Raw genomic sequence first — 26,854 nt, forward strand, 5'->3', positions numbered from 1 at the left:
TGTAAATCTTTACGGGAGCAGAAAGCCTCATCTTTCTCCCATGGAACAGCTGGTAGTTTTGAACTGCCGACCTTGTGGTTCGCAGCCCGATTCTTAACCACTACGCTACCAGAGCTCCATAGTCCTGGTGTAGTGCTGTGAAATAAAGTCTGCAAGGTCCGTTTGAACCACAAGGTTGGCAGTTCAAACTCACCAGCTGCTCTTCAGAAACCCTACAGAGGGTCGGTATGAGATGAAACCTGACTTGATGGTACTTAACAACAACAAACATTGACTTTTGACTGCTGAGAGGGTGTTTTGTTTTTGTTTTCTGTTCCCCTCTTCTTGCTTCCTCGTTTTCCACAGCATTAAGGATAGATGTGCGATCTTTAGGAACCCTGGTGGCACAGTCGTTAAGCATTTGTCTACTAACGGAAAGGTTGGCGGGTCTAACCCAGGACTTGTAAGAGAAAGAAGATGCAGTCTGTTCCCCTAAAGATGAGTCTTGGAAACTCTATGGAGTTGTAATCACCTCAATGGCAACAAGTTCTAATTCTGTTCTTTGTTTTGTTTTGTTTTTAATGTGATCTTTGGAAAAGCTACGTTACAAGCCCTAGCAGCTTTTCTTATCGTTGATATGAACTCAACTGTCCCATCTTCTTTTAAAGCCATTCCAAAATTGTTCAAAAACAGTAAAATATTCTGGAATCATTTCAAGAGAGAGAAGTCTTATGTAAGTGGAATCAAAGTTAGTTTTTAGATCTTTTCTCTTTAGACATTTGCATTGAAGAAAATCTCATTTCCACCTCTACCCCTCCTCACCCCATCACCTTGCATCCAAACAGTAGACAGGGCTTATAAAGCAAATAATAACAGCCCTGATAAAAGTGTTCCTCAGAGAAGTGAAGCATACCAGACCCAAATGGCATCAATGGCCCAAAAACAGAGCTCAGAAGGCAGGAAGGCTGAGAGAAATGGGGAAGCCAGGGAGGAAGTGGGCAGGAAGGGGACTGCAGCTAATGTCATGAAACCAAATGTGTATAAATTGTTGAATGGAAAACTAACGTGCTCTGCAAATTTTCACTGAAACCACAAAAAAATGTTTAAAAAAAAAGGAAATTTTGTTTTCTCGGCTGGCTTTTTGCTGAGGTGGAATTGGACCCTCCTCGGATTGTAAACACGCCATCCTTAGGTGATTTTGATAAACACTCTAATATGGCTTCAACCACATTGCAACCCTGGCATCTTGAAATTATAGAAGATGTCTGTAATCAATGTGAATTCTCCATAGATAAAGAAACCATGCAAGCATTAGATGGACTTTTGAATAGCTACGTGGGTAATTTAGCACTACTGTGGATTTTCTTGCAAATGGCCTGTGATAGGACCTGAAAAAAAAGATGCTGTAAAACTTTCCAAATCTACTATCTTAAGATCCTTATTACATTTGGCAATGACCTCCTAGTTCAAATTATAATAAATACAAACAAATTTCCTACGATAGATCTATTTGCCTTTCTTTTTATAATAAAGCTTTATTACCATTAGCACAATTATTAGATTTTAGGCTTCTATTCCATAACACTTAACTGTGCTAGCAGGAACGTTTACACACACCAAAAACAAAGCAAAGGGATACTGTATGTTTCAAAGTCATGGAAGAAGGGTTGTCAGGGTTGTATCCTTTCACCGTGCTCATTCAGTCTGTATGCTGAGCAAATCATCCACGAAGCTGAATATATATGCTAGATTATACCTCAGCATAAAGAAAACAAAAATCCTCACATCTGCTCTAACAAGCAACATCATGATAAATGGAAAAAATATTGAAGTTGTCATAGAATTCATTTTACTTAGAACCACAATCAACACCCATCAAAGGATGTATTAATTAGGCAGATCTGCTTTAAAAGACCTCTTCAAAGTGCTCAAAAGCAAAGATGTCACTTTGAGAACAAAATGCACCTAACCCAAGCCATGGTCTTTTCAATCGTCTGTAGCATAGTGGTTACGAATCGGGCTGCTAACCTCAGGGTCAGCAGTTGGAAACTATCAGGTGTTCCGTGGGAGAAAGATGAGGTGTTCTGCTCCCGTAAAGATGTACAACCTCGGAAACCCTGTGCAGGGTCGCTATGAGTCGGAACCGACTCAAGGGCACATAGCAACAACAACAACATATGCATGTGAAAGATGGACAATGAATAAGGAAGACCTTAGAAGAATCAAGGTATTTGAATTATGGTGTTGGTGAATAATATTGAAAGTACCATTAACTGCCAGAAGAAGTACAGCCAGAATGCTCCTTAGTAGAGCGAATGGTGAGACTTTTTGGAGAAGGAGAACATGCTTGATAAAATAGAGGGTTATCAAAACAGAGAAGGACCTTCAATGAGATGAACGGACACAGTAGCTAAACAATGCCTCAGACAGCAATGATTCTGAGCATGGTGCAGGGCTGGACAGTATTTTAACCTGTTGTACAATAGGTCACAATGAGTCCGCACTGACTCAATAGCACCTAACAACAACACAAATCTTTTCAGCCCGGGGAGTCTTCAGTGGTTCATCTGGGTGCGAGGAGAAGGACGAGGCATTACTTGGACATAGACCCATCTTAGTCTGTCAGCTTTCCTTTTTCACATTCACTGATTCACATGTGCTGAGTCCTCGGGGCAAGATGCTATGTTCAGATGATAATATGAAGTACAAAGAGATAATTATGAATGAACCTTTAAAAGAAAATGTCTAGCAATAGGGAGCTGATTGAAATAAAATATGTCATATTTAACATTTCACATGAGAGTGAATTTGTATTTTGTGACAGAGAAAGATGTTTGTGGCACAGCACTTAGTGGCAACAAATGAATTCTTAAAAGTCTTCTGTTTTCAAAATTTCAAGTGCTCAGTCACTTGCTGGTTCTCTCCACTGAGCTGTGTTCCTTCCTTCTAATTTATAGCGATCTTGTATAGGATTTCCGAGGAGCAGCTGGTGAGTTTAAACTGCTGACCTTTCAATCCAGTCACACCAGGAAAGTCTTAGGGTAGCCTAGGGTTAATTTGATTTCTTTCAAATAATCTTTGAGTGCATCAATGCAGGGCAAATGGGAGAAATTTTGGGTAAAACATTTCTCATTCCTATTCAGCAAAAGTGATGAGTAAGGAAAAGAGATCTCTCGCACTCCTCCCCGCTAAGCCCTGGGCTCATTTAATGTTCATAGAAGGAGAGTGATCAGTTGATGTTACAATCAAAGAAAAAGGATAGTGATATCTAAGTGTTTTTTTAAGTGATAGGGTCTGCTGTAGATAAGTAGTAGAAGCTATCTTAATAACATAAGCATCCATAGAAAAGGTTCATATAGCTTGTAATTTGAAAGGTCTGTAAGTCTTTGCTAAATGGCTGGTGGGACCGTTTTCAGTTAGGGAAATTATATGCAGATGGATAGTATGTTAGCTGGGTTATAATTAACTGGTTAACTGTTGGGAGTGAAAATGTTACATCTGTCTTAACAAAGGTAACATAGTCATGTAAAAACAAGCTTGGTATTTCTGTTTCTTGGACAGCTCTCAAGGTTGTTGTTGTCAGGTGCCATCAAGTCGGAACCAACTCATAGCGACCCCATGCACAACAGAACAAAACAATGTCTGATCCTAGGCCAACCTCACTACCGCTGCTGCCACACTTGAGTCCATCAATGCTGCCACCTGGCCAATCCATCTCGTTGGGGGTCTTCCTCTTTTTCTCTGACCCTCCAGCTTACCCAGCATGATATCCTTCTCCAGTGACTGGTCCCTCCTAACAATATGTCCGAAGTATGAGAGACGAAGTTTGGCCATCTTGGCCTCCAAGGAGCACTCTGGCTGCACTTCTTCCAAAACAGACCTATGGGTTCTTTTGGCAGCCCATGGCACTTTTGGTATTCTCCAACACCATAATTCAAAGGCATCATTTCTTCTATGATCTTCCTTATTCACTGTCCAGCTTTCGCATGCTTATGAGGTTATTGAAAATACCACGGCTTGGTTCAGGCACACCTTAGTCCTCAAGTTGACATCTTTGCTCTTCAACATTTTAAAAATGTCTTGTGCAGCAGATTTGCCTAATGCAACACGTCATCTGATCTCTTGACTGTTGTTTCTGTGAGTGTTGATAGTTGATCCAAGAAGAATGAAGTCCTTGAAAACTTCAATCTTTTCTCCGTTGATAGTAGTTACATATAATTCCCTGGGTTGAGTGGTCAGGTATATGGATTGGATGTTTGTCATCGAAATCAAGATGGTATAATGGAATGAAGTGGGTCTTGAGCCTAAGTCACAATTGTCAAAGGGTTAGGGCTCCTGATGTCCCAAATTCTGAGATGGCTAATAGAAAAGACTTGAAGAGATGAATGGGGTAAAGGAGTATAGTTATTTAAATCAAAATTATTGCTCAAAAAGGATCTGAGGAGAAAAATTACCCATTTGGAGAGGTTATTAAAAACCAAACATATAAGTTGCTCTTTGAAAAATAAAATAAAATAGTATAAGCCTATGAATTTTGCTTTCCTGCTAAATATTATAAATGGCTGTAAATCACAAAGTACCAATCAGTCCTTTATAATCATAGCATCAATCCTTCAACAGTTTATGTAATTGGAGTTTGGACATCCTGAACTATAACTTTTAATAGTGTATGAATGGTTCTCCAAGAGTTTTTACTTCGGTCAACTTTAAAATTATTCTGCAGCCTGTAAACACCCCCTGAGCAGGGGAAGGAAGCATGAGATTTGATTTATACCGTGGCGAATGAAAACAAGTGGGCAATCACGGTTTGATCAGATCGGACTAATATAACATCATTGCCGGTATGGGGGGGAAGAGGAAACATGTGGGCTCTAGAAATACGTAAACTTCAGAAAGTCCGTTTTTAAGGTTGACCTCTTTTCTTTCCCAAAAAGCATGAGTGATGGAGACATCCGCCTTGGTAAACCCACGTGTAAATGAGTACAGTCGAATCTGTTCCAACTCATAGCAACCCTGTATATGGTTTCGGCGGTTTGTGAATCTTTATGTGAGTACAAAGTCTCCTCTTTCTCCCATGGAGTGGCTGGTGAATTCTAACTGCTGACCTTGCAGTTAGCAGTTCAACTCGTAACCCATTATGTTACCAGGGCTCCTTTCAAGACCCTAGTAGTGACAAGAAATGTCCTGGTGCTGGGTAAAGCACCTGATTGCTGAGAGGTAGGCAATTCAAACCCACCTACTCAGCAGAGGAAAGATGTGAGTCTACTTCTGTAAAGATGACAGACAGACAGCATTAGACACCGTATGATGCAGTTCTACTGTCCTTTCAAGGTAAATTGTGAATCTTTACAGAATCGACTGGAGGACAGTGATGAAACTCATCCGAGGTAGTCTCTTTATTTTAAGGTCAGATAACTAGAAACCTTAAATCCCCTCACACCATGTAACATAGCATCTTCTCAGGTTCCGGGGATTAGGACGGACTTTTTTTTTGGGGGGGGGGGGGTGCGGGTGGTGTTGGTGGTTCATTATTCTGCTTCTTCATCCTCTCACTGAAAATCTTTGTGTTGTGGGGAAGAAAGACAGAATTCAGTTGGGCTCAATCTTAGACCAATTAAGGAATCTTGCAAATTCCTCTAACATTGTCTTCTCAGCTAGACCATGAGCTCTATTCTATAACAGACTCGCATGCGTAGAAGAGTGTTGGTCTCGTAGTAGATGTTCAGCAAACACACTTTATTTGTCACATTGCCTTTGAGCGAGGACTCTGTCACTGTCTCTTGTTGCTCACTACTGTCAATCCAATTCCTGACTCGTGGTGACCCCATGTATGATGTAGTGTAACGCAGCCCATTCCTGCCATGCCCAGGATGGATTACAAATGTAGTTGTTTAATCTGGAAGCTCCGTTGAAACCTGCTCCGCTTCATAGCAACACACAAGTCTCCAGTGACACGCAGGTGATGTTTGTGCATAAGGTGACACGCAGGTGATGTTTGTGCATAAGGTGCCTTGGCTGGGTCTTTCACATTTGTTGTTTTTGTTGTTAAGTATCACAGAGTCAGTTCTGACTCCTAACAACCCTGTATAGGGTTTCCGAGGAGCAGCTGGTGGGTTTAAACTGCCAGCCTTATAGTTGGCAGTCCAGTGTGACACCGAGACTCCATATGGTGGTGGTGGTGGTGGTTATGTGCCGTGGAGTTGGTTCTGATCCATAGCGACCCTGTACAGGGTTTTTGAGGCTGTAAATCTTTATGGGAGCAGAATGCCTCATCTTTCTCCCACGGAACAGCTGGTAGTTTCAAACTGCTGACCTTGCGGCTCGCAGCCCGATTCATAACCACTACACTACCAGAGCTCCTTGGGACTCCATATAGAAGGTGAGAATTCTACCACTGAAACATCAGTGCTGCCATATATCAATGCATAGGCTGTGAAAACGTGACTTCACTGTGATACCATAGGAATATTGCCGAATCGCTCCAAGCCACAGTTGCCTCATTTATAAATAGGGAATAATACTATCTTTATAGAATTGTTTTCTTGGCTATCATAATCTCTACGGGAGCAGATCACCAGGTCTTTCAGCTGTGCAACTTATAGGGGAGGGGTTCAAACCCCCAACCTTTTGGTTAGCAAATAGGCGCGACAACCATTAAGACACTAGACTTCCTTAGTGTTTAACCACGTTGTTGTTACGTGCTGTGGAGTCAGTTCTGACTCACAGTGACCCTGTATAGGGTTTCCATGGAGCGGCTGGTGGGTTTGAAAGTCCGACCTTGTGGTTAACAGTCCAGTGCTTATCCTATAGCACCTCATCAGGACTCCAGTGTTTAACCATAGTAAGCACTTAATAATGTGGGAGTTATAAAATATTTTTTCTTGCATGAAACACCTGAAGCCATGAGATGGGAGTGTGATCTTATGGTGGCTTTCTATCAAAACTATAAGGCTGAGGCCAGTTCCTATTGGGGCTATTCAAAAATGCTTTCTGAGAAACTACCTACTACTTCTCCCATAATGTGGTTCTAGAAGCAATACTTCTCCACCCCCTCTATAGCTTTGAAACACCTGTGTAACTTTAAAAATGATAGCCATGGCTGGGCTTCATCTGTCAAGATTCTATTGGGCTGGAGTCAGGGATAGCTTGGATGTGATTGATAAGAAACAATCTCCAAGTATTTCTTAGGAGCAGCCAGAGTTGTGAACTGCTGTCTCTTCTGAAGAATCCTTCCATTTTTCCTGTGGCTTTAAACACATGAGCTTTAAAAACGATCCATGCCTAGGGACTACCTCCAACAATTCATCCGCTTCAGTTGAATATAAGATACAGCCAGCGTTGAAATCAATGACATACATCTTATTGCACTTTAATATTTACACTTGTCTATTATCCCTGTCTGCCACCCATCTGTCAGTGTTGGCTTATGTGTTGCTATAATGCTATGCCACCGGTATGGTATTTCAAATACCAGCAGGGTCATCCCATGGTGGATAAGTTTCAGTGTAGCTTCCAGACTAAGACAGAATAGGGAGAAAGACTTAAAAGGTTAGAAGACATGCCTGGTGATGTACAAAAAGTCAACCAGTGAAAACCCTATGCATCACAACAGAATACTGTCTGATACCATGTTAGAAGATGAGTCCTCTAGACTGCAAGGCACTCAACAGTAAACTTCATTATACCACTGATTATGAAGACGGTGAAGGAAGTGGCCACGCTGAGTTCTGTTATACTTGTACGTGGGTCGCTATGATTTGGAAGTAACTCAGCAGCAACTAACACAGCATTAGCCCTTTACTGTATCGGGCAAGTTGTAATTTTATCAAGTCTGCCCAAATCAGTGTTGTTGATTTTGGTCTTTTTTTCAGTAGATTTCCATTCAAGGGTTTGGGTTAAATTAAGAACACTCAATGCAATGACATGTGCTATTATAACGGTGGTATAATCCGGATGGTATTATTGAATTCAGAATATTTTTAGCACGGTCTTTATTTTTATCCACATGGGTGTGCTTATGGGTTAAATTATTTTCACATTACAAAGAATGAATGAAACGCTTTCATTTCAACAGGTTGTCCTAGTGTCTGTATTGCTATTGGCTTAGTCTCTTGCTTTGTTAGAAGAAAGTTGTGCTATCTTTTTTTTACGTTTGTTGTTTTTAAGTACCACCTAGTCCCTTCTGACTTACAGTGACCCTGGATCAGGTTCCCGAGGAGTGGCTGGAGGGTTTGAACTGCCGACCTTGTGGTTTGCACTGCCATGCTGATCCTACGGCGCCACACCAAGACTTCTCTTTTGTAGGGGGTACCTCTATAAATGTGGCGCTGCAAACCACATTTACAGGGTCACTATGAGTCAGAACCAACTCTAAGGCACTTAACAACAATAGTCCTTCACTGGCTGGACGGGGTGAGGGGTGTATGCTGTTCCTAAGTCCTGGTGTGGTGCCGTAGGATAAGTACTGGACCAAAAGGTCGGTTTGAACAGCAAGGCTGGCATTCCTCGGAAATCCAAACAAGGTTGCTATGAGTCAGAACCAACTCAATGGCACTTCACAACAACAACAACAAGTTCTTTGCTGGCTGGATGGGAACAAACTCCTAAATCCGTTACTGGCTGAGCTGGAGCATGAGCTGTTTGTCCTATGAGCAACTTCTTACTTTGTTAGGAAACGAAATCTTATGTAAGTGTTGGTACTGCTATTGTTTTGTTAGTCTAGTTTTGTGTTTTTTCTCCCAGGGAGATAAGCACTGTGGGATAAGCCCTGGAGTGGTAACTGTTAAGTTGACAGTTCAAACACACCAGCGCTCCTCAGGACTCCTATATAGGTTCCCTTTGAATTGGAACCAACTCAATGGCACTTAACACCACCAACAACAACAACATTACACCCACAGAATATCAAGAGTTTGGGCAAAATGGAAAACCCACAGCTAGCACTCAAAATGCTTGTTGATGGTAGACACCTCAGTATTTTTCAGGTGTGTTAGTGTATTCACAAGTATGCCATTTTGACAGAAAGCCTTCTCAGTCTGCATAAGGCTGCTAAGAAGTGGTGGTGAATTTCATGGGCGCATTTTCGGGAGCCACCCATCTGAGTGGTTTTCTCTGGGTGGAGCTGTTTTGATTTTTTTCCTTCCACTGATATGTGGTTTTGTTCATTTCATCAAACAAATCCAGTTGTTGTTTTTATTTTGTAGACACATCCTATGTGTGGCCAAGAATCTTGTTTGTGGTGGGCATACCACAACTAGATTTGAAGGCAAAGCAGCTCAGCAACCAAGTGCTAATTTGAATCTATTGTTAAGACTGCAGCAACAAACCCATCTGACCTCCATTACTGGGTTCAGTTAGCAACCTGGTGGGTAAGGCTTTGTGTTTACTCCATTATCGTTTCCTTCAGGATGCAACAATAACAATTTCAAACTTAGGGCAATTTTGGTTTGTTTTCACTTTCTCCTTGTCCTGTTTTGTTGTTTTTCTTGTTTTTTAATTAGATAAGTAATCCCCAAACCAATTCCACTGCTGTTGAGTTTTCCAGCTCATAGTATGACAAAAGTAATACTACCTGTTTGTGAATACATCCGAACAATATAGAAATGCATGAATGAGACAGAATGTCACAGTCCATAAGAATACCACCTTCAAGGGACAACCACTAGAAATTATTTGGATTCCAGAATTTTCCATGCTGTAGGATAAGTACTGGACGGCTAACCAACTGCATGGCCAGTGGTTCAAACCCATCAGCCTCTCCTTGGAAACCCTATACAGGGTTGCTTCAAGTCTGAGCCAGAACCGACTCGATGGCACTTAAAAACAACAACATACTGAAATGGAGAGAAGATGAAGTTGTCAAAGACTTCATTTTGCTTGGATCCACAATCAATACTATGGAAGCAACAGTCAAAAAATCAAGTTACATTAGACAAATCTGCTGCACAAGACCTCTTTTATGTGTTGAAGAGCCAAGATGTCAGTTAGAGGGCTAAGGAACCTCTGGCCCAAGCCATGGTATTTTCAATAATGTGACTTTTATTTATTTATTTTTTGCACGTGACTGTTGGACAATGAATAAAGAATACCTTAGAAGAATTGATACATTTGAATTATAGTGTTGGAAAAGAATATTGACCGTGCCATGGATATCAAGAATATTGAAAAGTACAATGGACTACCAGAACAACAAACAAATCTGTGTTGGAAGAAGGACAGCCAGAATGCTTCTTAGAAGCCAGGATGGCCAGACTTTGTCTCTCATACTTCAGACATGTTATCAGGAGGGGCAAATCCCTAAGGAAGGACATCATGCTTGGTAAAGTGGAGGGTCAGCGAAAAAGAAGACCCCCAACAAGATGCATTGACACAGTGGCAGCAGCAGTGAGCTCAAACGTATAAGCAATTGTGATGGTGGTACCGGATAGGCAGTGTTTCGTTGCGTGGTGCATAAGGCCACTAAGAGTCAGGAACGACTGCACAGTGCCTAGCAACAGCAACATGCTGAATTTTTGTAAATATTTGAATAGACACAGTATCTGTGCTGTTATGTAATTTCCCTGTTTTACTTATACAGTGGGCATCTTTCCACTTACATAGTGAGCTTATTATTTTTTACAGGGGAAGACTTCAATTTTCTTAATGACTGGCAGGTAATGCTATTGTATAATATCTCATCATTTACTGAGTCCACGCCCACTGATGGCACTTAAGTTGTTGATGTTTCATGTTAAAAAAAATTTTGTTGTTGTTTTGTTTTGTGTTCTTTTCTTTTGTAAAGTATAGCACACAAGGAAAAAAGTACACTATATTCTAAGTGTACAAGTTTATGAATTACCACCAAGGGAACCCACCTGTGTTAGATGACGAAACAAGACAAACAACACCCTAGGGCTCCCTTCCAATACTTATTAGATGTCTTCTCATAGTACATGTTGGTTTTACCTATGTTTGAACTTTTTTTTGAATGATAATCATCTGGTATGTTTGCTTTTGTATCTGTTTCTTTTGTTCACCGTGATATCTGTGGGCTTCATCCATATTGTATGTGCATAGTGTTTTGTTGCATGAATATAGCACAAGTCTTCCATTCTACTTTGATGGACTTGGCCTATTATGAATCATACTTCCATTAATGTTTTAGAGCACATCTTTTGATGAACATATGCATGTTCACTGTTGGTGTTATTGTCTGTTGGCTATCAAAGCTAGTGTTGGAATGAATATCTGGGTGACTGTATCTTGCACGTTTTGTAAATTGTTGCTGTTGTTAGGTATTGACTCATAGTGGCCTTATGCACAACAGAACGAAACACTGTGTGGTCCTATACTGCTAAAACCATATGGAGACCATATCTGACTTCCTCTGACTTCACAAAGGGGAAAGAGAGTGAAACTCAAACTCAGCGCAAGGCTGATTCCTACGAAGTGGAGTTCAGACAGCTTCCACTCTACAACCTTCTTCCCTATTCTCACACAACCCATCCCTCCCACGGCACTCTCTGCTCCACATCTGGGTTTGATGATCCACTGCAGTGACCTCAGAGAACTCATAACGACACTCACGATTATGGGGTTTCCTAGGAAAGTGAACAGGGTACAATTCAAGGTCAAAACCAGCTCAGGACACAGCAATTCTCCAGTCAGAAACGCCTCTTGTCTGCCAGACTGCAGGCACGCCCCACTCTTGTCTTTGGCTTCTCAGCCATGTGGTCCCTTAGACTCTGCCCTGCCCTAACAGGCGTTACAAAGTTCTTTTACCCAGTCTGTGAATGCCCAAAGGGCACATCTCCTGCCCTCGGGCACTCAGCTTTACTCAGTCCATTGGTGTAGAGCCTGAAGTCCCCACCTCTGCCTTCGCCTATGTCATCACTTCTTCCAAGGCTGTGTCTCTAGGTAGAGATCTCATGCTTCACTCATGCTTTTCCATCTTGATGGTCCTGGAATCTTCCAACTCACCTGAGATGGCTCCTTTTAAACCTAGCTGGAGGGCAAAACTAACCAATCCCATACTTACAGTCTTGTGTACCTTATTTGCATTTTCCTACCCGATCACCTGGAGGCCTGGTGTGACGCTGTGGGCTAATGCGTCAGACTGCAAAGTTGTTTGAGCTGCAAGGTCGGTGGTTCAAGCTCCTGAGCTTCTCCTTGAAAACCCTATAAAGGGTTGCTATGGGTCAGAATCAACTCGACGGCACTTAACAACAACAACCCAGTCACTTAGCGGGAATTCAGAAGACATTGGATAGAAAAACCATATCAAATAAGTTCAAGGCACACCAGGCACCAATCTCAAAACTGTTGCTATGCTTGATCCAGTTGCTGCTGCCACTGTGCCAATCCGTCTCGTTGGGGGTCTCCCTCTTTTTCACTGACCCTCTACTTTACCAAGCATGATGTCCTTCTCCAGGGACTGGTCCTTCCTGTTCATATGTCTGAAGTATGAGACGTGAATTCTCACCATCCTTGCTTCTAAAGAGCACTCTGGCTGCGCTTCTTCCAATACAGATTGGTTTCTTCTTCTTGCAGTCCATGGTACTTTCAGTAGTCTCCTCCAACACCATAACTCAAATGCATCAAATCTTCTACGGTGATCTTTACTCATTGTCCAACTTTCGCATGTATATGAGATTATTGAGTCAGGCGTGCCTAAGTCCTCAAGCTGATATCTTTGCTCTTCAACACCTTACAAAGGTCTTGTGTGGCAGATTCGCCTAATGCAATAAATACGTCGTTTGATTGCTTGACTGCTGCTTCCATGAGTGTTGATGGTTGATTAGAGCAAAATGAAGTTATAAATAGACTGTTAGAAATACAACGACTGGATCAAATAGTATGCACAGTTACATTTGAGTAAGTGTGACTGAACTGCTCCCTGAAGATATTTGAACTTTAAGCTCCCTCTGCCCTTCAGACAAACAAACCATTATAGCCACATCTCCGTGCTTTTGCCATTATCTGTGACACAGACAATGCTGTTGTATCTTCTGGATCTCAAGGCAAGACTAATGGAAACCAGAATCTTCGTTCTGGCCCCTTATAGACAGTCCCTAGTGGACCAGTGCCTGCCCTCTCAACGGTCTACTGAGGGACAAAAAGAGAAAATGACACTATGTCCTAGGGTGTTAGGGTGGAGTTTGAAACCAGCAGTTTTGAAGCTTAAAGTGATAGTTGACCTCCTCAAATTTGAGTGAACTCATCAAAGGCTACTACCAGAAAAAGTACCACGGAGACCCTGTGACTCTGTGTCCATCACCTGCCCTGCCAGATTGAGATAGTGTCATTCCCAGCTGGTGACAGAGAGTTCTAACTCAGAAATGACATCACAGTTCAAACTGCCGTATTATTTGGGAAGCATTAGGCTGGGGTAGAAATTTCCAATCTCAAAAGCTCCCAACCTCAAAATATATTTGGTTGGATCACTCTTTGCAGTAAGGGCTGGCATGTGCGTTGTAGCAGTGTGGCCTCCACTTACTAGATACCAGTAGTTCCCCTTTCTCCAGTATGACAATGAAGACTATCTCTAGACATTCCATCTTAGGGCTGGAATTGCCCCCCAATTAAGGTCCACTAGATTAGTGCTTATGTAGGACTCTGGCACCATCAGTTCATCTTGTGTGACCATGCACAGAGTAGTACTTAAACTCTCTATGCCTTAGTTAGCTCATCTGTAAAATAGGGACATTAGTAATAACACTTACCTTAACCAGTTGTTATCAAGATGGAATGAGGTTCTTAGGGTCAAGCTCTTAGCATAGTCTTTGACATGAACTAAGTATTCAAAGATGTTAGCTTTATTAGTTGTAGCATTTATTTTTATTTCTATTATTTAAAAAAACTGAGGTTGTGGGAAAAAGTTTTCACTTGTGTGTTCTGGAAAAGATGTGGATATAAAACATTGAAGGACGGGGGGGTGGGGGTCATAGCTCCTGGAACTGGTTGTGGGAAACATGGAGAAAGCATTATTTCAGTGCTACGAAGGACAACGATAGCATTAGGTTATATCTCTCTGTTCCTTCTCAAATTAGCATTCAAGGAAACCATAATTTGTGGAAAATGGACTTTGGCAGCAGAATTAGGTGTTTTTAGGAGAATGCGAAATCACTGTGGGGGGAAGCATTTTATTGCTTTACTCTTGTTAATATGGAAGTAGTAAAACTTAAGTAGTTGGTAGGCACAATGATGAATAATGTCATTATAATTGCAAATACTAGAACTATATCAACACCGAGGCAGTCATATTGCTTTTGGATATTATTTAGTGGAGGATTTTATTTCTTAGGATCTTTATTAGGTTGATTCTTGCCTGATATCCTCTTTTCTCTTAGAGGTCTAACTCATAAAAGCATATACCAGGAAACCAAGTCTTCCTATTGTTAGTGGGACAGAGGTGAATCATGTACCAGAATGCAGACCCGGCATGCTGTGAGCCTCAGATTCTCACCTAAACAGACGGATTAGCACAACATCTCGCAACTGCTTTTTGAGGAATGAGGGATTTGAGTGATTTAAGAGATGCTCTGAAAAATAAGAAGAAAAGCAGATGGGTTTATAGTAGAAAGGAGATAGGAGGCAGTGATGGTTGCACGTATCTGTGACTGTACTAGAAATCATTGATTTGTACCCTTTCTCTATATTGTATTGTGATTTAAATGACATTTCACAGAACAGATTGGTTCTCTATTCAAACATTCATACTCGTTTTGTTTTGTGACATGATGGACTGCAAGCCCCGTACTGTAACAACATTCTTCCCACTTCCTTCCTGTGTTGACCGTTTCCTTTCGTCCTTCCTCTCCTTTCCTGCCTTCTGAGCTCTATCCCTGGGCACATGCTGCCCCTTTGATCTCATCTGGTTGATGGTTCTACGGAGTGTGTGCCTCCCTGGTGTTCTTGTTCACCTTATAGGTGTGTTCGTACTCTGGTGGAAGGTTGAGCCATGGAAGTGAATTCAGTTCCACGCCTGGAGATTTGTACACTTCAATATTTTATAACATGTGAATTGTATTTCAGTTAAAAAGAAAGAAGTGCATCCATTAGTTAGAACTCCAAGCCCCTCTAGTATTTTGTTGTTGTTAAGTGTGGTCAAGTCAATTAAACTCATAGCAACCCTGTATAGGATTTCCAAGGAGTGGCTGGTAAGTTCGAACCACTGACCTTGAGGTTTAAATAACTTTACAGTCCAGTGCTTAGTCGATTTTGACTCATGGTAACTCTACATCTGTAAAGTAGAACCGTATTTCAAAGGCTGTGGCCTTTCTGAACCAGATTGTCATGCAGTCTTGTCTTCCAGGTGCCTCTGGATGGGTTCAACCAACCAACCATGTGGCTGCTAACCAAGTGCTTAACTCTTTGCACCACGCAGAACCCTACTTATTGTCGTCGTATAATTTATTAAATATTTATTTGATGAATTCATTACAGTTTTTAAGAAATTTATCTAAATGTTTTGTTGCTCAGAGGAAGCTGTAATTTTCATACATTGTTTTAGTTGCTCATTTAAAGTAGGATATTGAAAAAACATTTGTGGGGAAAAAAGTGAAAAATAGCCACTAAAAAAAATGTGTGCCAGTAAGTGCAGATGGTTAATTTCTATGCCATACCTGTCATTCTGGGTCATTTTAAAAATTAGCTTCTCTCTGGTCAATTACCCCTTTGACATGTTTTACACTTTCTAGTGAAAGCTGATACATAATTTTTCTAGAGCTGCCGTCACAAATCACCACAATTTATGGGTGGTTTTAAGCAACAGAATTTATTGCCTCACAGTTTGGAGACTAGAAGTCCAAATTTAGGGTGTTGGCAGGCTCGTTTCTTGTCTCCCCAGGCTCTGGTAGCCACCGGCGTTCCTAGGCATTCATTGGCTTATAGTTGCTTCTTTCTCTGTGTCTCTGCTCCCGGTTTATAAAGACAGTACTCAGATGGCACAGGGCTCATCTTGCTAACTTAGCTGATAACTTCAGCACAGAGCAAAATCATGGAGTCTGCTTAAAGTAAAAGCAAAAATAATTTATTGAAGGATGATCCACACCGGGCAGATGCCCAAATGCTCAGAGTGGAAATGGTAGCTCTGACGGACAGTGAAGAAGAAAACATTTTTGTGCCGTTGGAGCAGGGACTAAAAGTTACAAAATTGTAATAGACTGAAAGACACGGGAATCAAAGGTGGGACATCTAGAAGAGGGGATTTAGTAGGGATAGATGGATAACATATATGTGGGATGACGTGATTGGTTAAGGGCACGTAATTGCAAGTGTATGCGTTCTTCCCTTTATTTTGCGATGGTCACAGCACAATCACAGGGCAGGTTTTTTCAGGTAGCCTGCTTTCAAAATTGCTTACCCAATCATGTCTATTTCTAGGAGTTCACTGTAAAGGTTTATCTCTAATGTTATGCAATAAGACCTTTTGTGAAAAAGCTATCGTGTCTTGCATCTGTTTGACCAGAGTGGAAAGACCCTCTGGGAAAAGATTGTGACATCTTGCAGAGGACAGACCTCAGAGAAAAGTGCGTCTCCTTTAGGCACTATGGTTAGGTAAGCATCCAGGTTAGAGGAACTGCTGCTAGAAAGGGCAGCCGTCAAAATTCCACATGGATCCTAGACTTACATCAGGACTTTAAAATGGAGTTCCTGCTTTCAGACTGCTCTATTTACATTCACCAAGTACTTCTGCTTTTAAGCTTCTACAGATCTTCAAAGACTTTTAATTTCAAACAGATACAGGGGATAAAACTTTAACATACCTTTTTTTTTTTTTTGGAATGCACACAAAAACATTCAGGAATATATAATCATATAAACAACCAACCGTAGGGCACATTCTGCAAACCTGCCTCCTGGCTTCCAGCATGCAGTCTTTCTCTTTCCATGAGTCTAGAGTCCTCAGCTGCTCAATTTTTCCATGTCCTCATCTCTGCCTCCATCACTGGGGTCGCTGTTTCTCTGCATAGGGTCCCTTGTGCTCGTCTCCCTTGATGGTCCTAGGGTCCTCTGTTCCTGGACTGTAAGATTAACTGCTCCCCACTTTTTGTTACAGAATTTCTACCTTTACAGTTGTGACAGTCACAATTCATCATGATAACAGTGACTCACTTTTGAATCATAAGAATCTTATCCCCATCTCCTTTCACCACACCCATCTAGACAAGATGAAAACTATTCAGTGAGGATTCTACCTTCCTCCACACACTCTTAAAGTACACCCCTTCTTGAAAACTTGTAAGCCAGTCACTTTGTGTCTTTATTGACGCCACCCCCCCTTTTAGATAGCCAATGTCTAAGTTGCCCGTCCCTATCAACCCTGTACACACAGGGGATAGGACTGATCCTTGCTGTGAAGATTCCATCCCTCTCAGTTGGTATTTTTAGCTACTACATCCATAAGCACAGGTCAAGTTCCTCAACATAACTTTTTAGTGGACACAATTCAATTCATAACAGGTGGGAAGCCAGTTTTTTGGGTTTTTTTTTTTTTTTTTTTCTCTTCACTTGATGTAACTTTGTTGTTGTTATTGTTAAGTGCTGTCGAGTTGGTTCCGACCCATAACGACCCTGAACAGGGTTTCCGAGGCTGAACATCTATATGGGAGTAGAAAGCCTCATCTTTCTCCCGCGGAGCAGCTGATAGTTTCAAACTGCTGACTTTGCGGTTCGCAGCCTGATTCGTAACCACTGTACAACCAGATCTACATAAAACAAATGTCTAAAATATAAATATTCTTTATTGGTCTTGATGTTTTCATGCAGCAGACACACATGGTTTTCTGTATATAGACCCACAAGTGCTCCTCCCCACCAACAAATCAAACCCCAAACCCACTGTGATCTAGTCAATTTGGACTGATTGCAAGCCTACAGGACAGAATAGAAATGCCTCATAGGGTACCCAAGGCTATAAATCTTTAAGGAAACGGAATGCCACATCTTTCTCTTATGGAGCACCTGGTGGGTTCAAACTGCCAACCTTTTGGTTAGCAGCCAAATGCTTTAATTACGGCATCGCCAGGGATTCTCTCTCCAAAGTGTCCTTTTCATCAAAACATAGGCAAGAAATGTAAGACTAGTTCTCCTTCTGGAACATGCAGTCTAGCCAGGGAGAGAAGGCCCACAGACAGAGCCTTTTCTGATATTTAGATTGTTGTTATTGTAAAGTGTTGTTGAGTCAGCTGTAACTCATAGTGACCCTGTATAGGGTTTCCGAGGAGCGGCTGGTGAGCTTGAACCGCCCACCTTGTGGTTCAAACCGAGCTTGCAGTCCAATGCATTAACCGGCAGTGCCACACAAGAAAAGAGCTGCAATGTAAGAATTAATTCAGGATCTACTAGCAAATTGGAGGATGTTTGCATATGATGGCTGCATACCCATTGTCATCAAGTGGATTCTGGCTCATGATGATCCCCTGTGTGTCAGAGTAGACGTGTGCTCTAGAGGGTTTTTTGTTCTTTAAGCTTTTTATTGTGAATTGAGTGACAGTTTACAGAGAAGGTCATCCATTTTACATTCAACAAATCATGCGCATCTTGTTTCACCTCACTGATTACAATCCCCTCCATGTAACCTCTCTGGGTTTCTTGTTTCAATTCCTCCTGCTTTCCCCACCCTTCTGAACTTTGTCTTAAGGTAAATGCCACCCTTGTGACCCCAAATGCTTGACCGTTCTATGATCTTCTATAGGATTTTCAATGGTTACTTTTTCCGAAGCAGATCTTTCTTCTGAAGCACCTCTGGGTAGACTTGGCTAGTAACCTTTCTGTTATCAGCAAAGCTCTTGACTTTGTGCCACAGTTGGTTACTTAGGAAGGTGGTGTCTTAATAAGGGTGTTTTTGCAAGAAGCAGTCATGCGTTTTTAGACATCCCTAGTCCTCCTCTGGAGTCGTGGTGTGGCGCTGTGGGCTAATGCGTCAGACTGCAAAGTTGTTTGAACTGCAAGGTCGATGGTTCATGCTCACCAGCTGCTCCTTAGAAACCCTCTACAAGGGTCACTATGGGTTGGAATTGACTTGACGGCACTTAACAACAACAGTCCCCCTCTTGTTTCCCTTAATATGACATTTCACGTGATTTCCCTTAACTCTCCAGTGTCTGTCATTGGGGGCCTTCATTTAAGCAATTTGTCTTTTTGTACAAAGATCCAGTGGATTTCCTTTGTCCATTTCTTCGCGCATTTCTCATCACTCTATAGGAAGCACTGTGTGTTCCAGATGCTAGAGTTCCAATGTTCATTTGATACTTTGTGTGATGGTTTACTCATCATGGCCCTGCAGTTTCCTAGGACTGTCATAGCAAAACACCACACTTGGGGGACAGACAAGACCATGCTCTCTTTCTGTCCTCTTCAGGAGAAGACTCGTCTTTGTCTTTTCCAGCATCTGGTTGTTGTTGTTGTTGTTAAGTGCCATCGAGTCAGTCCCGACCCATAGCGACCTTATGTACAGCAGAATGAGACACTGCCCAATCCTGGGCCAACCTCACTACTGTTGCCACGCTTGAGTACATCGATGCTGCCACTTGGCCAATCCATCTCATTGGGGGTCTTCCTCTTTTTCTCTGACCCTCCACCTTAGCAAACATGATCTCCTTCTCCAGCGACTGGTCCCTCCTGACAACATGTCTGAAGTATGAGAGACAAAGTCTGGCCATCTTGGCCTCCAAGGAGCACTCTGGCTGCACTTCTTCCAACATAGATCTTGGCAGCCCATGGCACTTTCAGTATTCTCCTCCAACACCATAACTCAAATGCATCAATTCTTCTATGTTCTAGCTTAGGACATTTCTTGGAGTTCTTTGGTTTGGTACATCTTCACATGACCTCTTTTTTTGCCCAGAGGTGTATCTCTTCTCCCTTATGATAAGACAGCACTCAGAAGGGATTAGGATTCACCCTACTCCCCTATGACTTCCTTCCCTTGAAAAAAGAAATAAGAAACCGCTATTGCCAAACAAGGTCCCCTTCACAGTCCAGAGATTAGAACTTCAGGGTATATTTTGGGGGTGGACACATTTCAATCCATGACATTTTCTCTGTGATCCAAAACATGGGGAAGGCTTATGGCAGCACCTGTAAGAAGACCTTTGGCATCCCTCAGTTAATGTGTTCAAAGTAATTTATTACCGATGATGGTTCAATATTCTACAAACTATTGTTGTTGTTAAGTGCCATTGAAACTTTCAAAGGTTATCTTATAAAAAAAATGAAATGAGCAAGGATTTTTGGTTACCCTAGGACTAGCTCATACCTGCTACCATTCTCAGATTCTTTCCTGAGGAGGAGAGAAAGATGTGTACTGATAATGAGAAAGCATCGGGCAGCGGTTAAGACCATGAACTCTGAACTTGAGGTCCCTGATTCCTAACTGTACTACTTGCGATCTGTGCCTTTGGACAAATTAATTAAGCTGTCTGCACTTTGTTTTCTTCCTCCTGGGCTATGCAGTCTAGCCAGGGAGAAATGGCGCAGAGCTAGAAACCTTAATTGTTTTCCAATGCTTCTATAATCCTGTTGCTGTTGAGTTGGGTCCAACTCACAGGAACACTATAGGACAGAGCAGAACTGCTCCCGTGGGTTTCCTTGGCTGGAATCTTTATGGAAGCAGAATGCCAGGTCTTTACTTCCGCTTATCAGCTGCTGGGTTTGATCCACTGACCTTTCAGTTAGCAGCCAAGCACTGAACCACCGTTCCACCAGTTATTGCTTTATTAAATGATTAAATAGAAGTGAAGAAAAGAGCAGGAATGTTAGAACAGGGTAAAATGGATAGAGTGATAGAACTTACTTCATAAAATGTTTTAATGATTAAATCAGCCAGTGCACAAAAGGGTTTGGAAAAATATTGGTCACATAGTATATCCACAAGAAATACTTGTTTTTCTCCTCATATCTAAATCCCCTGGGAATGGGCACAGTTCCCATCTTATCTTCTCTGTGCTGTGAGTCACTCATGACTCTTAGTCCATTAGCCATTCTGTTGACTATAATTTCTCATGGTTCTAATGGGGTGCCATTTATTGTGTCTTACATTTAAAAATTGGAAGGAGTTTGAAGATGCCACAGGACTGGGCAACATTTCATTCTGGTTGTCAGGATTCCAAGCTGACTCAATGACAACAACAACAGTAAAAATGTTACCTAGAGGCACATTTTTCTTAAGGTTTCTATTGTGAATTATGTGATAGTTTACATGGGAAGACATTAGCTTTACATTCATCCTATCTTATTTCATTTCATTGCAATGATTACAATCCCCTCCATGCATCATCAAACAACCAAAGGGTACACCCCGCAAGCCTGCCCCCCACCCATCAGCACACAGCCCCTCTCCCTCCCTGAGTCTAGGGTCCCCAACCGCTCCATCTCTCCACATCATTATCTCTGCCTCCATCTCTGGTGTCACTGCTTCTCTGGATAGGGTCCCGTACTCCGTTTTTCTCCCTTGATGGTCCCAGGGACCTCCTCTCCTGAACTGCAAGATCAATCACTCCCCTCCTTTTGTTCCAAAACATCAACCTTTACCTTTCCAACCCTCACAGTCAGTCCTGAGAGCAATTATACACTATTGAACCACAAGAGTCTTATCCCCATCTCCTTTCATCAGCCCTGCCCACACAGGTTGGAAACCACTTAGTGGAAATTCTACCTTTCCTTGCACCTTCTGGAACTAGGCTCCCTCTTCAAAGCTTGTAAGCCAGTCACTTCTTTCCTTTGTAGCCCTCCATTTTGGGTAGCCAATCACAGACACATTCTTAGTCAAGAAGACGGCCACAAGACTCAGGTAGAAAATGTGAATATACATAAATCAACAGTGTCTGTGAATGAAACTGGGATTTGAGCATGTTAGACTAGGAACCCAAACCAAACTCCCTGTTCTTGAGTTGCTTTTGACTCATAGCAACTTTAAAGGACAGAGTCAAGGTGTGCCATAGGGTTTACCAGGTTCCGTAATCTTTACAGCTTTCTCCCACCGAAAGACTGGTTCGTAGCCAAACACTGTCACCACTGTGCCACCAAGGCCATAGCACTAGAATTCAACAAAAGACCAGCAAAGAGATGATGGGTCTAAGCATTGGACATTATGCTCCTCATATTAATATCATTGAATTCTGAGTCTTGCTATTTTTACAAATAAAATGATATTCATCTGTGTTCACTAGTACCTAGTTCCTTGTCATATTAACAAGTGACTTGGAAATTAATATTAAAAATGAACACTCACTAAAAAGTTAGGTTCAATATTTTTTAAAACTTAGATTTGCACATTTATTCATTTAACTTCCTAACATTTTTCTAAATGGTCTTCACAGTGTCAAATACAGTTATCCCATGCTTGGAACATGTTTTTATGAATTCCAAATGTTTACTCACTACAGAATTGATTGTACATGCCTCTCTCTCTCTCTCTCTCTCTCTCTCGCTCTCTCTGTGTGTGTGTGTGTGTGTGTGTGTGTGTGTGTACATGGTGGGATCAAACCCTTGGACTGGGAGTGTGAAGCAGGTCTTTCATCATGTGTGTAACCTAAGTTGTCTTACTCCATCTTCCCCACAGGACTCGTTTTATTCACATTTTACAGAGCAGGTGACTGAGGCTCAGAATTGTTACAGACTCACTAGTTGGGGACTGAGCTGGAGCTACCTCTGTGGCTTTGAGAGTTGCCTTGGGTGTGGTCTCCCGAGTTTTTATGAGCCATTGTTGGAAATGAAGCCATAGCTTTCCCCCACATTTCATTGGCTAGAACCTAGTCACATGACCACTCCTAACTGCAGTCAGCTGGGAAGTATAGTCTAGCTAAGTACCCACACACACATCCAAAAGGAGACAGTGGGCATCCAGTCTTTTTCTGACTGTGTTTTTGTAAGCTCTCTGTTCCTCCATCACCTCCTCTGTAAAGTGGAGTTGTGGAAGGGATTGAATGCATGGCATACGTGAAGCATTCTAATACATGCTCCTAATGAAAGCACTTAATACATGCCTAGTACATTTCAGATTTATTATTATTAGTCGTTATTATGCAGAACCTATTTGCTTGCATCCTATTTAATTAGCAAACATGGCAGTAGATGCCACGCTAAAGAATTTAGACTTTGTCCTACCCACTGCCAATCCAGTCTGTTGTAACACATTGCAACCTTGCCTAGGGTTTCCCAGATTGTAAATCTTTAAGGAGCAGACTGCCTCATCCCTCTCCTGATGAATGACTTCTGGTAGGTTTGAACCATATCCCACAGCGCCCCTGGACCTAGTTTGCCCTAGAGCTAAGGAGTCCCAAGGTAGTGCTAACAGTTAACATTCTCAGCTGCTAACCCAAAGGTTGGAGTTTCAAGTCCACCCAGAGATATATCGGAAGAAAACTTGGTGTTCTGCTTCTGAGAGATCAACCATTGAAAATCCTTTGAAGCATAGTTATACTCTGAAAATGACTTAGGTTTCCATGAGTTGGAATCTATATGATGAGAACTGGTTTTCCTGTAGCTGAAGGAGATCTCAAAGGGTTTTAATCAAATGAGTGTTGTAATCAATAATGTGTTCACCTAAACCGGTTGGCAGAGAGGCTCTGTATTAAGGTCAACAGTTCAAGCTCACCAGACGCTCCTTGGTCACCAAGCTCACCAGACGAAACCTTATACAGGGTCTCTATGGGTCAAAACTGTCTCGACAGCTCTTAACAACAACAAGAAATATACAAATGTTCCCCAATGGCATAAACAGAAGTAATGCAGTGTCCAGGGTCAAGGAGAAGGTAATGCTAATGGTACGGATTCTGGGCTATAAGTCTTTGACTTCCAGTTTTGGTTATTGAGGGGTCAAATGGGTCAAGGGTGGCTGCTTTTCCCTCAGCATTGTTTCCGGTTAGCAAAAGTCTTCCATAGGTTGAAAATTGTAATGCCTTCCTGATATTTATGCTCAAGGTTATTTGGGGGACTCTCTTGGCCTCTTACCAGTTCAACTTAGAGTTAATACTTAAATCTTGGAGGGAATTCCTTATCTGTATGCTTCCTTTTCCTGACTTGAATGCATATTTCCAAAGAATGCCAAAAATACACAACTTCTCCATTATTTTTGTATTTCTTCTCAAGGCCTGACTTGGTTCTAGTCTTAAAACCAGACCAGAACTTTCATAAGACAGTATCTCTTGAGTTTATTTGTTTAAAGACATAGTCCTCTGCTTGGGAAACATTCTCCATGAAGTAATTGCTTTAACAGACCAACCCAGTCTTCGATGAGTGTTGTTACTCAATTGCCTGTGTCTATTTCTCCCTGGACACTTTCACCATAGCTCCTACTCATGTGAACCATGGACCTGTGCTGTGTCCTCCAGTTAATTTCTCAGCCTTATGGTGGTCAGAATCACAGCTGCATCATTTATGAGCTATGACTCTTTGGACAAGTTACTCAAACTCTCTGAACTGCATCTGTAATGCCAAAACCAAAATCACTGTTGTTGAGTTGATTTCAACACACAGCGATGCTACAGAATGGAGTATAACTGTGTCATAGGGTTTCCAAGACTGTACATCTTTACGGAAGCAGACCGCCATATCTTTCTCCCACAGAGCGGCTGGTAAGGTCAAACCATCAACCTTCCCATTGTTGTTGTTGTTATGTGCCTTGGAGTCAGTTCTGACTCATAGTGACCCTGTACAGGCTTTCCGAGGCTGTAAATCTTTACGGGAGCGGAAAGCCTCATCTTTCTCCTGTGGAACAGCTTCCCATTAGCAAGCATTTAATCATGGTGCCACCAGTGCTTATTGCATCTGTAATATAGGGTACATAATGTAATTTACTTAGAATTCTTGTGAAGATCAAATGAGTTTGTTGTTGTTATTAAGTGCTATTGAGTCAGTTCCAATTCATAGCGACCTTGTATAGGGTTTCTGAGGCTTTTTCAATCTTTGTGGGAGCAGAAACCCTCATCTTTCTCCAAAAGAGCGATTGGTAAGCTCGAACTACTGACCTTGTAGTTTGAAATCCTGTGCTTATCCTATGGAGCCACTGTGCTCCCTTTAAAGGAGTTAATACTTCTGTAATGCTTAGAACAACATCTGGTATCTAGCAAATGATCAGTCACAATGACATGTTGCTTTAGTTGATTCATAAAGATCATTCACCTATCAATGAAAAAAATTGATATCTTTAATAGCAATGAGTTACTTTTTTTGTTTGTTTGGGGGGTGGTGTACACAGAAACATTCAGGAATATATAATCATTTAAACAACCAAAGGGCACATTCTGTAAGTTTGCCTCCTGGCTTCCAGCACCCAGTCCCTCTCTTTCCATGATTCCAGAGTCCTCAGCTGCTCCCTCTCTCCATGTCCTCATCTCTGCCTCCATCTCTGGTGTCGCTGCTTCTCTGGAAAGGGTCCCGCACTCTGCTTGTGCTCTTCTCTCTTGATAGTCCTAGGATCCTCTGTTTCTGGACTGTAAGATTAATTACTCCCCCGGTTTTGTTACAAAACTTGTACCTTTACAGTTGTGACAGTCGCAATTGGTCAGGATAACAATTTCTCACTATTGAATCATAAGAATCTTATCCCCATCTCTTTTCACCAGACCCAACAATGAGCTGCTTTTTCATTAATTTCTTGTTAAATAATATATTGTAGTTTGGTGCTGCCAAGTTGAGTCCTACCCGTGGCAGCCTCGTGTGACAAATAGAACTGCCCCATGGGATTTTCCTCCTATAATCTTTGTGGAAGCTGTCTGACAGGCCTTTCTGCCATGAAATATCTGTCTGGGGTCTAACTTCCAGCCTTCCGGTTAGCAGCTGAGCACTTAACTGTTGTACAACCAAGACTACTTACATGATGTATTAAATACTTTTAAGCGACACTCTACCCTCATTCAATAATGCAGAATTTTGAATAGCCAGTATTATCTGGTGGGATTACAAGTATTATTATAATTTCCAAATTTTTGGTAGAGGTATGCTGTTAACAAGTGGAGTGCTGGTGTCATAGTGGGTTTCATGTTGGGCTGCTAAACACAAGATTAACAGTTCAAACCCACCAGCCACTCTGGGAAAAAGATGAGGCTTTCTGTTTCCATAAAAATTTATAACCTCGAAACCCTATACAGGATCCCTATGAGTTGGAACCGACTCGACAACACACAGTAACAACATGCTATAACAGGTAGATTTTACTCTTTCTCTCTCTTTTTTTTGAATTTCACCAGTCTCATAAAGGAAACCTTCCGACATCTTTCATTGTTTTAAAATTCTGGTTCAAATCATAACGAGCCCCTAAAATTTCAGTGAGACGTAATATTGTTTGTGAAACCATTTTTCAGTTTGCCAGTTTTAATCAAGGTGATTCTTTTATTGGATATTCCCTTGGGACCATGAAAGATAACTTTGTATCGACTGGGAAACAAACATGTCTTTTAGAGTTGTCTTGGGGTCAGTTCCATGTGGAACACCAGGCCATCAAGGTGATTAACAGTGGGCCCGTGTGTGGGGGGTTGGGGGGGTGGGGGGGGATAATGGGTTGCATCTTGCCTTTTCCCTCTGCTCTTTGTGATCCTCCCCTCCATCCCCCCACCCCCCAGCTGCACCCTTTTTCACCTGGCTGAGTGGCAACATTCGATTTGCCCTCCACAACCTCCATTCAGGAAATGAATAACTTCTCAAGGACTATTGTTCCACAAAGATCAGGAAATTCAGAGCATGTGAGCATGTGTAGGTTTCAGTATAAAGAGAATGAGCAGTTTTTTGTTTTGTTTTATTTTAATTTTTTGTGGCTGGTGTTAGACAAATGAAGAAGTCAGTGGTTTCAAACAGATAATTTAAAAATGGAACATTTGCCCTAAACCAAGGAAGCATCTTATGCACTTTATCATGTTCTTGAGGGTTTCACCCCAGGCTCCCAGCATTCTTTGGT

The 26,854-nt window shown here is 41.8% G+C and overlaps 1 protein-coding gene across 1 annotated transcript in view; it reads left to right on the forward strand.

Moving 5' to 3' along the window:
- Nucleotides 1–26,854, forward strand: part of ARHGAP6 (Rho GTPase activating protein 6) — a 624,152-nt gene that overhangs the window by 461,666 nt on the left and 135,632 nt on the right. The window lies entirely within an intron of this gene.

The sequence above is a fragment of the Chrysochloris asiatica genome, unplaced genomic scaffold, assembly GCF_000296735.1.
Source record: "Chrysochloris asiatica unplaced genomic scaffold, ChrAsi1.0 scaffold00018, whole genome shotgun sequence".
In the NCBI taxonomy this organism is placed as follows: Eukaryota; Metazoa; Chordata; class Mammalia; order Afrosoricida; family Chrysochloridae; genus Chrysochloris; species Chrysochloris asiatica.